Source organism: Schistocerca cancellata, chromosome 8, assembly GCF_023864275.1.
Source record: "Schistocerca cancellata isolate TAMUIC-IGC-003103 chromosome 8, iqSchCanc2.1, whole genome shotgun sequence".
Classification (NCBI taxonomy): Eukaryota; Metazoa; Arthropoda; class Insecta; order Orthoptera; family Acrididae; genus Schistocerca; species Schistocerca cancellata.
In genome coordinates, this window is record NC_064633.1 from 98,283,498 (window position 1) to 98,297,275 (window position 13,778).

The window sequence follows — 13,778 nt, forward strand, 5'->3', positions numbered from 1 at the left end:
AGCAACTGATTTTTCTTTGGCAACAATCGGGATGATCATGGATGGGAGAAATTAGTAAATTCTTTAAATTGAAATGAATGGATGTTAAAAGTTACTTTTTATGAGAAAGATTATTATTACGAGATTTTTAAAACATTTACATGGGACTTGAGATGACATTACTACATATGCGCGAGGCTTTTTTTTACCTTATACAATAATACTCAGGCTCCGGCATCGCTGCACCGCGATCGGCCCAGCCAACACGATACACCATACCAGACCAGAGCAGACTGCAGACTAGCAACAACTTACTGCTACAGCTACACAGTTCCTACTGCAGTCAACACTGCTCTCTGGTCAGAGATTCTCTTATACCTTGCATATCACAGGCAGCGCATGAGCAATACATCGAAATTACATCTGCTCGGACTTCTTACAAGGTGATAGCTTCCGTTATTGAGGAAGATGATAAACGGGTATACATTGGACAAATATATTATACTAGAACTGACATGTGATTACATTTTCACGCAATTTGGGTGCACAGATCCTGAGAAATCAGTACCCAGAACAACCACCTCTGGCCGTAATAACGGCCTTGATACGCCTGGACATTGAGTCAAACAGAACTTGGATGGCGTGTACACGTACAGTTGCCCTTGCAGCTTCAACACGATACGACAGTTCATCAAGAGTAGTGACTGGCGTATTGTGACGAGCCAGTTGCTCGGACACCATTGACCGTACGTTTTCAATTGGTGAGAGATCTGGAGAATGTGCGGGCCAGGGCAGCAGTCGAACATTTTCTGTATCCAGAAAGACCCCTACAGGACCTGCAACATGCGGTCGTGCATTATCCTGCTGAAATGTAGGGTTTCACAGGGATCGAATGAAGGGTAGAGCCACGGGTCGTAACACATCTGAAATGTAACGTCCACTGTTCAAAGTGCCGTCAATGCGAACAAGACGTAGCCGAGACGTGTAACCAATGGCACCCCATACCATCACGCCGGGTGATACGCCAGTATGGCGATGACGAATACACGCTTCCAATGTGCGTTCACCGCGATGTCGCCAAAGACGGATGCTGTAAACAGAACCTGCATTCATCCAAAAAGTGACATTCTGCCATTCGTGCACCGAGGATCGTCGTTGAGTACACCATCGCAGGCGCTCCTGTCTATGATGTAGCGTCAAGGGTAATCGCAGCCATGGTCTCTGAGCTGATAGTCCATGCTGTTGCAAACGTAGTCGAACTGTTCGTGCAGATAGTTGTTGCCTTGCAAACGTCCCCATCTGTTGACTCAGGGATCTAGACGTGGCTGCAGTGTCCGTTACAGCCATGCGGATAAGATGCCTGTGATCTCGACTACTAGTGATACGAGGCATTTGGGATCCAGCACGGTGTTCCGTATTACCCTCCTGAACCCACAGATTCCATATCCTGATAACAGTCATTGGATCTCGTTCAACACGAGCAGCAATGTCGCGATACGTTGTTGTTGTTGTTGTTGTTGTGGTCTTCAGTCCTGAGACTGGTTTGATGCAGCTCTCCATGCTACTCTATCCTGTGCAAGCTTCTTCATCTCCCAGTACCTACTACAACCTACATCTTTCTCAATCTGCTTAGTGTATTCATCTCTTGGTCTCCCTCTACGATTTTTACCCTCCACGCTGCCCTCCAATACGAAATTGGTGATCCCTTGATGCCTCAGAACATGTCCTACTAACCGATCCCTTCTTCTGGTCAAGTTGTGCCACAAACGTCTCTTCTCCCCAATCCTATTCAATACTTCCTCATTAGTTATGTGATCTACCCATCTAATCTTCAGCATTCTTCTGTAGCACCACATTTCTAAAGCTTCTATTCTCTTCTTGTCCAAACAATTTATCGTCCATGTTTCACTTCCATACATGGCTACACTCCATACAAATATTTTCAGAAAAGACTTCCTGACACTTAAGTCTATACTCGATGTTAACAAATTTCTCTTCTTCACAAACGCTTTCCTTGCCATTGCCAGTCTACATTTTATATCCTCTCTACTTCGACCATCATCAGTTATTTTTCTCCCCAAATAGCAAAACCCCTTTACTACTTTAAGTGTCTCATTTCCTAATCTAATTCCCTCAGCATCACCCGACTTAATTCGACTACATTCCATTACCCTCGTTTTGCTTTTGTTGATGTTCATCTTATATACTCCTCTCAAGACACTGTCCATTCCATTCAACTGCTCTTCCAAGTCCTTTGCTGTCTCTGACAGAATTACAATGTGATCGGCGAACCTCAAAGTTTTTATTTCTTCTCCATGGATTTTAATACCTACTCCGAGTTTTTTTTTGTTTCCTTTACTGCTTGCTCAATATACGGATTGAATAACATCGGGAATAGCTACAACCCTGTCTTACTCCCTTTCCAACCACTGCTTCCCTTTCATGTCCCTCGACTCTTATAACTGCCATCTGGTTTCTGTACAAATTGTAAATAGCCTTTCGCTCCCTGTATTTTACCCCTGCCACCTTTTGAATTTGGAAGAGAGTATTCCAGTCAACATTGTCAGAAGCTTTCTCTAAGTTTACAAATGCTAGAAACGTAGGTTTGCCTTTCCTTAATCATTCTTCTAAGAAAAGTCGTAAGGCCAGTATTGCCTCACGTGTTCCAGTATTTCTACGGAATCCAAACTGATCTTCCCCGAGTTTTTCCATTCGTCTGTAAAGAATTCGTGTTAGTATTTTGCAGCTGTGGCTTATTAAACAGATTGTTCGGTAATTTTCACATCTGTCAACACCTGATTTCTTTGGGATTGTAATTATTATATTCTTCTTGAAGTCTGAGGGTATTTCGCCTGTTTCATACATCTTGCTCACCAGATGGTAGAGTTTTGTCAGGACTGGCTCTCCCAAGGCCGTCAGTAGTTCCAATGGAATGTTGTCTATTCGGGGGCCTTGTTTCGACTCAGGTCTTTCAGTGCTCTGTCAAACTCTTCACCCAGTATCGTCTCTCCCATTTCATCTTCATCTACATCCTCTTCCATTTCCATAATATTGTCCTCAAGTACATCGCCCTTGTATTGACCCTCTATATACTCCTTCCACCTTTCTGCTTTCCCTTCTTTGCTTAGAATTGGGTTTCCATCGGAGCTCTTGATATTCATAAAAGTTGCTCTCTTCTCTCCAAAGGTCTCTTTAACTTTCCTGTAGGCAGTATCTATCTTACCCCTAGTGAGATAAGCCTCTACATCCTTACATTTGTCCTCTAGCCATCCGTGCTTAGCTATTTTGCACTTCCTCTTGATTTCATTTTTGAGACGTTTGTATTCCTTTTTGCCTGATCATTTACTGCATTTTTATATTTTCTCCTTTCATAAATTAAATTCAATATTTCTTCTGTTACCCTAGGATTTCAACCGCAATCGCGATAGGCTACAATCCGACCTTTATCAAAGTTGGAAACGTGATGGTACGCATTTCTCCTATTTACACGAGGCATCATAACAACGTTTCACCAGGCAACGCCGGTCAACTGCTGTTTGTGTATGAGAAATCGGTTGGAAACTTTCATCATGTCATGTCGTTGTAGGTGTCGCCACCGGTGTCAACTTTGTGTGAATGCTATGGAAAGCTAATCATTTGCATATCACAGCATCTTCTTGCTGTCGGTCAAATTTTGCGGCTTTAGCACGTCATCTTCCTGGTATAGCAATTCTAATGGCCAGTAGTGTACATATCTCTCTAGTTTCCAAGAACATTTTCAGAAACTTGCCGTTATTGAAATCATTACATCACAACTGAGCAGTCGTCCATCAGTGTACTTTTCCTTCTCCATTTTCCTAAAACTCTTTCAACAACTACGAAATTGATGGGTTCTTATGATATCTGCATGACAGTTAGCAACCGTTATAGATTCTCCATTTTTGTTGAAGTTGAATATATAAACCATGAATGTGCCCTTGTCTTGTATATTGGAGATACTTTGACGTCCGTGTACACTAAATTCTTGTTTTTTTTTCCTTAACACTCATTGATTTAAACTTTATCCGTTTCCACAGGCGTGTAATTTTTCGGTACTTTTTGGTGTACGGGTGTGTCAGCCATACAGCAGTGCCGACATTATGTATGACTTGTCAGTTTTACTTTGTGGCTTCACAAAGCTGTTGGAATTAGATCACTTTCAAACATTTATGCCGCTGAGCATGTCTCTGAACTGATAGATTTGTCAGCGAGGACTGTCCATACCGTCTTGCAGTTAGGTCTTTTTGTTTAACCTGATAAGGTGTTTTACTCTGGATTTTTCTGATTATTTTTTTTCTTGTACAATTCTTTTCATTGGGAAACTTCAGTAATACATACGTTGCGGTTTGTACGATCTGATATACCTGTCTGTAATCTGTGTTCTTCTCTTTTCTGTTGCGATACCCCATGTAGTCCTTACAACCTGTTTCAATGTATTTATCAGGTTTTTCATGACAAGGGCGGAACATTTCATCTGGCGATCTGTTTAACCTAGGTCGCCTTTTGTAGGTGATTTCGACGGCCGATCCCTGGGGACAAAAACAACATACCTTTCCAAATCAATCACCCCATTATTTTTTTTTATGTGTGCTCTATATATTTTCTATCAATGGGTATGAATTATGCAACATAGCACAGTCTAGACAGCGTCAGTGTGTTGACGTGATCAGTCCTTCGAGTGATATTCAATTTCCTTGCAGTCAGAGCACACCTTGCTTTATCTGATATTTCTTTGGAACTGACGTCAATTACATTTCCTTTGTTTCACACCCAAGAGTCTCATTTTATCACATTCGGTAACGGGATGTGGCGTGGGGTGTGTGCTTTCATTAAGCCACTAGAGCTGTGTTTTTAATTTCCCATATCTGCCCCATAATGGATGTTTACAAGGAAACATGCATTAGGTCTGAGATTATCACGACGTCTTTGGGTTCCTACAAGAAAACATGCATTATGTCTGAGATTTTCACGATGCCTTTGGGTTCCTTAAGTATTTTGCTCACAACAACAGCGTAGGCAGTGATAGTGAGCCACAATGCACCATCGAGTACTCCTGGTATAGTAATGGTTCTAAAGAGATCGTAGTGTGACAGGGAGCAAGAAAAAAGATCTGAAGAAGGCTTCAACATAAGCCGAAACCGACTGTTGATTTCAACCTAAATTGTTGCAATGATGACAGACGCTTCGTCCAACGAGTCACCGTGGTTTTTTTCACTGTCAGGTTTACGCAGACATTCAGCAAGTGCCTATGAACATCGTCAATGTTCTGGTTTTCCGCCAAACGAAACTCATCTGTCTGTTTGGAACGCACCTGTCTTACAGACGCCAGTTTGAAGGTTACCAACCAGAACTTCATGAAAGTATATTGGCTGAAGCGTGAATTTTTACGATGTCCGTCAATAAATTCCGCAGTTTTCCAACTTAAATTGTCCGAGAAAAAAAAAGTATTGCATTACTTATTGAACGCCGCTCGAAGCTCATGAATAGTGAGCGCAAAACAGATAATGGGGAACATCAAGCAATCGATTAAAACAAAAAGAAACAAAAAACAAAGACAAAAATATTATAGAACAGCAGGAAACAAGCTACACACATCAAAAAAGTTTTGCATCATCCCGGTTCTCAGAACTACTGAAGATAGACGTTGACAGTGGATATCGTATCACAGACTCAGTTCCTTTGACTATTCAGAAATGTCACTAAAGCCACCCAAAGATGGAAACAACCATGCATGAGCAGCGCATATTAGGCGGAAGGGGGTCCGACAGCCGATCAGTTCCAGTCATTCCACCAGGAAGAAGGTACACGGCTCGTGTTGTCTGTAGATAAACCATGCCTACATGGTCAATACCGCGCTTCGACCGTGTCCGCATTGTTACTACGTGCCAGGAAGGGCTCTCAACAGGGGAAGTGTCCAGGTGTCTCGTAGTGAACCAAAGCGATGTTTTTTGGACATGGAGGAGATACAGAGAGGCAGGAACTGTCGAGGACATGCCTCGCTCAGCCCGCCCAAGGACTACTACTGCAATGGCTGACCGCTATCTACGGCTTATGGCTCGGAGGAACCATGACAGCAACGCCAACATGTTGAATTTTTCTTTTCGTGCAGCCACAGGACGTCGTGTTACGACTCAAACTGTGTGCAATAGGCTGCAAGATGCGCAACTTAACTCCCGACGTCCATGGCGAGGTCCATCTTTGCAACCACGACACCATGCAGCGCGGAATAGATGGGTCCAACAACATGCCGAATGGACCGCTCAGGATTGGCATCACGTTCTCTTCACCGATGAGTGTCGCATATGCCTTCAACCAGACAATAGTCGAAGACGTGTTTGGAGGCAACCCGGTCAGGCTGAACGTTCGACACACTGCCAAGCGAGTGCAGCAAGGTGGAGGTTCCCCGGTGTTTCAGGGTGGCATTATGTGGGGCCGACGTACGCCGCTAGTGATCATGGAAGGCACCGTAACGGCTGTACGATACGTGAACGCCATCCTCCGAGCGATAGTGCAAACATATCGGCAGCATACTGGCGAGACATTCGCATTCACGGACGACAATTAACGCCCCCATCATGCACATCTTGTGAATGACTTCCTTCAGGATAACGACATCGCTCGACTAGAGTGGCCAGTATGTTCTCCAGACCTGAACCCTATCGAACATGCCAGGGCTACACTGAAAAGGGCTGTTTATGGACGACGTGACCCACCAACCACTCTGAGAGATCTACGCTGAATCGCCGTTGGGAAATTGGAAATCTGTGGTAAGGTCTTAAGGGACCAAACTACTTACGTCATCGGTTCCTCAGCCTACACGCTACTTAATCTAACTTAAACTAACTTACGCTATGGATAACACACACATACCTATGCCCGAGGGAGTGAGCGAATGCTATCTGTAGACGGGAAAGAATATGTTAGCTGGGAGAGAATAAAATATCATTTCCAAAAGCTGTATTGACCACAATCATCTGAAGATACAAAAACAGTACAGCTGTTACAAGATTGTTCAAAAATGGTTCAAATGGCTCAGAGCACTATGGGACTTAACATCTGAGGTCATCAGTCCCCTAGAACTTAGAACTACTTAAACCTAACCAACCTAATGACATCACACAGAGCCATGCCCGAGGCAGGATTCGAACCTGCGACCGTAGCGCTCGGGCGTTTCCAGACTGAAGCGCCTAGAACCGCTCGGCCACACTGGCCTCCTACAAGATTGTATCACACGAAAGTCATAAACGTAATCAGAAGAAGAAACAGAAGACATAATAAAATCACTCCAAAACGCTGATACCTCAGAGTAGATAGTGTCTACTATGAATTTTATGCTACTTTCTGATCTATCATCAGATAAGAGTTTACGAAAGTAGCTTGGTAGAAACAACCCTGTTGACACTTATAATCTGGAAAAGAACCCAGAATTATCGTAATAGTTTCCAAGAAAAAATAAACTATAGTTTATTGATTTCAGGCCGATAACGTTATTGTGCAGACTCGAAAATCGTATTTAGTGTCACAGATACAAGATTAAAAAACCTTACAGGTTTCCTCGGGCTTGAACATGCAAGCAGTGTAGATAACGAAGGAATCATAGACGGAATTTCTTCCTTAAGAGATACAACTTTTTCTCATGACAACATCAGGTGCAAACACTAGGGCTACTTAACATCTGTCTAGAGAAAGCCTTGGATAAGTGTCACAATGAGTACCTAAGGAGTGCGTTCCAGAATTTCAGATTTCCACAAGCATAATTGATTTACTGCTGCAAAATGAATCCCAATGTGCAAATCAACAATCATATTATCGTAAACCTGTCAAACAGCATTACCATTTATGAATCTCTCTAGAGCAGTTAATACATATATCAACACCTACATACCAGGAGTATAGTTGGTGCATTATGGTTCAATGCCCATCCTCATATTATTACCAAAATACTTAATGAACCAAAAGATAACGTGAAAATGTCGGACATAATGGGTGCCTTCAAGGAAACTATGGAGTCAAATATGAGAAATTATATAATAACACAGCTCTTGTGGCCTGATGAAAGCACACGTCCGACACTACATCGGTGTACCAAATGTGTTCAAACTAGAGTGTTGCGTGCGAAACTAAGGGAAAACATAGACAAGAAAAAGTAAGAGCGCTCTCACAGAAAATAGTGCAAGAAAACTGTTTATGGTTCGAAGGACAGACCACATCAACACACGGATCCAGCCCTGCTGCAAAAATCTTACCCATAGACAAAAAATATACAGGGAAAGTAAAAAAACAACACTGGTTGTTCCATTTGCTAAGGTATGTTATTCGAGCAGCGAGCAATCAGCTGACGAAATCACCTACAGATAATATCCTAATTTAAGCAGATTGTGTCATAAAAATTTCAGCTCTTGTCGTGAAAAATCTGGTAAATACACTGAAATTTCCTACAGGTCGGTTTAATTTATCAGAGGTTGCTTGGGGTATCGCGACAGAAAAAAAAAGAATACAGGCTGCAGTCAAATGTCTATAACTAAATCTCACATCTTACAAACTGCAACCTATATACCAAAGAGAATTCCTGATGAAAGGTATTATACGAGAAAGATAATACTCGGCAACATTCAGAAGAAAACTCCTTGCCAGGTTACACAAATACTAAATGTGGAAGACAGTGCCGGTGTAAGCAGATTTTGTTACGGCGTAAAGTCAGCGCCGGCACACCAGTCGGGGGCGACAGAGAAGAGACAGCTGTGAGAAGAGGTCAGCCAATCGCACGTGGCCGACCTCCCTCCAGGACGACAACGTGACGGCAGCGGCCCCTAGGTGAAGAGGGCATAAGCGCCGTGACCGATTGGTGGCAGCGCACTTTCATAGCAGCTTCACATTAGCTACTTGGTTAGCCGACGAATCGTAATCTGTATCATTAGCACTCTCTAAGTAGCACAGGCTTGTGTTTGTCTATTCTGAAGAAGACGGGTTATTTTGTATGTCGCTCTTTGCTATCAAAAGTAAGTAGTTGTATCTTGTCTTGCTGTAATAAAAGTCATTAATATGAGTTTTTTATTGCTTGTCTACTAAACCGAGTATGCAGGATTTCTAGACATAAAAGATTTCGCCGACAAATTTGTCAGTTCACAAACAAACTCATCGGCATAAATGTTTATAAATGATCGAATCCCGACAGCATTGTGTAGCCATAAAACAAAACCGACAAGTCATCGATACTGCCGGTACTGCGGTATGAGGGGCACACCCATACACCGAACAGTACGTTACTTCAAAATTACAAGCCTCTGGAAATAAACACCAACAAATTAATGTATGAGATTGTCAAAGCATTTCCAGTTTCAAGACAAGATCACTTGCGTGGCTTATGTATTCAACATGAAAAAGTATCTATAGCCTCTGTTTGCTGTTCGTAGTTGTGGAATGAGTTTTAGGAAAACGTCGAAGGAATAGTACACTCGTGATATATTGATTTTAATAACAGCTCATTACTGGCATCACTGGAAATATTTAAGGAAATTAGAGATAAATGTAATTAAAATTATTAGAGCTGTTGGTACAGATTGCATTCTTCTCTCCTGGCTGCTTCGACAGGATACGGGCTGTTGGCTTTGTCGCGGCTGGAGACGGAACTGTTGTCAGGGCTGTTAGTCGCGTCTCACTCCTTCTCATCAATCAGTTGTGTAGGTGTTGGCTGACCTTTGATAGCAGCCAAGGTGTATGATTTCTGCGAGTCAAGGCATGCTAGACATTCCCGTCTGCATCTCCCTCGCTCTCTAGCAAACTGAACTTCCACTGCTGGAAACTGTTGTGATATGTGCATGCGAGACACAGAGGCATCTCGCAGAGAGTGGTCGGCTCTGCCCGGAGGCTGTGGGGAGACGGTGGATGGTAGCTGGTGTCTGGCGGAACTGGGTTCTGGGGCATGTCCACATCTCATTTGTAGCTTGCTTTTAAAATAAGGTGCATACTTTTCCTATCCAATGCCAGTGTTGTTGTTAATAGTTTACGCTGTAAATTTAGCGATGTGCCTACGTAGTCAAATCTTTCCATCATTATTTACAAGTCCTATATTGGCATATCGCTCTACGACAAAACTTACAACGATATCATTGTTTTTAAAACAAACGTACAGGCAAGAAGTTACTCGTAATCTTGGTACATATTTGTTGCAGTGTGCTATTGTTTAACGTAACTATCAGTGTATTTTTTAAATATCGTCCTGTGATCATTGTTCCATGTTGTATTTACGTATATGTCTCTGGAATACTGGGAGGTAATCGGCACAATTGTAACGAATTATAAATAGCAATAGAGTGGCGTGTTCATATGTTACAGTGCTTGGGGAGGATGCGTAGAAGAGGTGTATTTGTTGTTAAGTAATGCTTTGCGGAAATTGTTTAGGGGGGACATTTGTAATTTCTTTAAATATCGCACAGAAGTAATTTTCAGGCTTGTGTTTGTGCATGTCTTTGGTAGAAGATCTTGAAAATTGGCAGAAAATCGGTGGAAAATTGTAAATATCAACGGAAGATGGTCACGCTTTGGAGTGCTTACAGAAAAGTAATGACTTCATTAATACAGGATGTATCATAATTAATGGCGTAAACGCATACAGTTGAAAGTACGCGGCACTAGAAACAAAAAAGTCTCAATAAACATAGGGGTGAAAATGCTTACCTTAAGAGCTACGAGCAATTTTTCATCTTCGATATTGTGAAGCAAATCTCTTCTACTGCAAGCTCTTTGCTTTCCATATTTTGGCAAGTAGTAGTATGGACCAAAAAAAGAAAAAAAGTCCAGTAAACATGTGCACCTCTAAAAGTTATGAGGACTTGTTCATTAGAAGAGTTGTGTTCCAAAGTACCGAAGTTGGTCCTCCTAAAAACACTTGGTCGTATGAGGTGAAGCCGTTAAGAGGCGATTGAATGCTTTCATATCACAATTAAGAAGCGTTAAACGGCGATAATCCTCAATCCTTGTTCCTTCCTTCGGCCTCGGGACAGGGATGATCATTCCTTCAACAAAGGTAGTGGAAGCTGATGTCTCCGGGGAGAGCAGGTTCATTATGAGGATTAAGGAGCACTTCACTTGGCCTACGTTAAATGGCAATGTCCGTAAATTAGAGGGCCAGTGAAAGAAATGCAACCTGGTGGGGAAGCTTAACCCTGATAGGATGGAGCACCCAATGGACAGGGTGTTCATCGTCACCTGTGTTCCCTACCTAGGCTGATCAGATTTCGAAGAGAAGAACATGGGACATTGTGTTTATACTTAACTTTATCGCTACCCTTACGCTTAACGTTCTTCTCAGTTATCGTGATGTTTCGAAATCGATAATAGGCCTGTGATGATGCAGGAGCTGAAAAACCGACAGCAAGAATGTATCTTCGTTTTGTGAGTTGGAAAGGAAAATATAGGTACATTACACGTAAATAAAATTCATTTCTTCAGAAAGAAAAAATACTGATGGACACATTTTATTATAACGGCCTGGATATATATTTTTGCAGGGTTTAGCCACTTATTATTCTAAATAGATAGAATTTGATCACCAATTTAGTATTGGAGGGCAGCGTGGAGGGTAAAAATCGTAGAGGGAGACCAAGAGATGAATACACTAAACAGATTCAGAAGGATGTGGGTTGCAGTAGGTACTGGGAGATGAAGAAGCTTGCACAGGATAGAGTAGCATGGAGAGCTGCATCAAACCAGTCTCAGGACTGAAGACCACAACAACAGCAACAGATAGAATTTGTTAATCCTAAAACCTGTGTAATACTACCAATCAGTAATAAGATACAAATTATACATTTCATCCTAATATTTAAGATTTCGCTTGGCTAGAGACTGTTAGGGCAAGAGTGAATACATGCCAAACAATACTCAGTATGTACTGGTAACACACGCCGCATCGCTCATCTTCTTGACAAAATTAACTTAGAAATGGCTGCAGTCCCATTAGGAGAAACGGTTTAAGTGATGATCTTTTAGACCTCCTTTGATTTTGGCTTTATTTGTCTCGAGAACCGTAAAGTGGATGGTCGGCAGGTTAGGGGCTTTTCTTTTCATTATATCTCTCCCTCTTTCTTTAGAAAAAAGACGAGTTAAACCAAATGAGATATACATTATGAAAATATATATGAAATGATATTTCGTTGGTGGCGGCGGGAATTTGTGGAAGGGCCGAGCCCTAAGTTCAACATGAGTTGTGGTTGAGAACATCTAGATTTATATTGTGAAAACATTTAAAATTTTCCTTTACGATGGAATGAAGCGAAAAGCCCGTTAACAACATCCAATAATCACAGAGCGCCACAGGGGTTAAAAATTTAACCCTTTTCTTCTTTAAAAAAAAAAAAAACAGCAAGATCAACGTCAGTAACCACAGAGCGCCAGCATGCTTAGGACTTAATTTAAACTTCTCTCCTTAAAAATATACAACAAGATCAAAACCAATAATCACCAAGCGCCAGAAGGCTTAGAAACTGACTTTAAATTTTAAAGTATTGCAATAGGGTCAAGATCAATAAAGAGCCCTAGAAGACTTAAAAATATTATCTTTTACAAAAGTTAAAAAAAAACACTTTAACAGAAATAGATCAAGATACTTTGCAATTCTTCCAAAACAATTTAAGAGATTAAATGCCCAGCTTCAATGCAACTAGGCCACTGTGGTGACGACCAGGAACACAACAAATGTAAAAACAGTGACAGCAAGCAGGCCTCTAGGGGTTTAAACGTTTGGGAAATTGGCAACAATTTGGTTCAAAAATATTTCAAATGGCTCGGAGCACTATGGGAGTTAACATCTGAGGTCATCAGTCCCATAGAACTTAGAACTACTTAAACCTAACTAACCTAAGGACATGACACACATCCATGCCCGAGGCAGGATTCGAACCTGCGACCGTAGCGATCCCGAGGTTCCAGACTGTAGCGCCTAGAACCGCTCGGCCACCCCGGCCGGCGATTAACTAGGTGAAATTTAGTAACTGTCTGATGGATTGAAACCTTGCTATTTGCAAAATTTTGAGGGGTGATTCCGGGAGGGAAAGGCAGGCGAGGGCAGATTTAACGAGGAACGGAAAATTAAGATCCCCGGCACAGAGCACGGCAATAAGCTTAAGATCATAAGCGACCGACGGCCCCCAACAGCCACTGGGCACGGGACAGCCGTCCCCAATGCCGGCCTCTGCCCAGAACCGCTTCCGCTTCCTCTCCCGTCGTCAATTCGGCCGGCTGGTGAGGCACACCGAAACACTCTGTTAGCCGGTCGGACAACCAGGGCCTGGGTCAGCATACAATACGGGCAACTAGCCCAGCCTGCAAAACTGTCAACCTGATATTAGTGTCAGATCAACTTAGACAGTAACCACGTAAAACACAAGAATAATTCACCACTTGACCCTTATGCAAATTTGTTCTCCCTTTTTTTAAAATAAATGACAAACGCTTCAGCCCAAGACATAATCAAAGATAACTTTCCAGTTCTTAGGCAAACTGAATGCTCATTCAAAAATTCCGCTAGACACAAATACTGCACCTTACCAATGTATGACATTCATCAGCAGTCCACTGTGTCAGCTACATGACAGCTGTCTCCCTGTGTGTCTAGGTTCTAACGGACACCCCATTAGAAGGCCAATTAATTCTAAAACACAATTTTTGAGAAAGGGTCTAACAACGCGGTGCCATAATTTCCCTGCTCCTATTAGTTGGATTCCTTCACACGTCCACCCAAAAACAATACCACAAGCAAATCAACGATACTAAAACCAGGC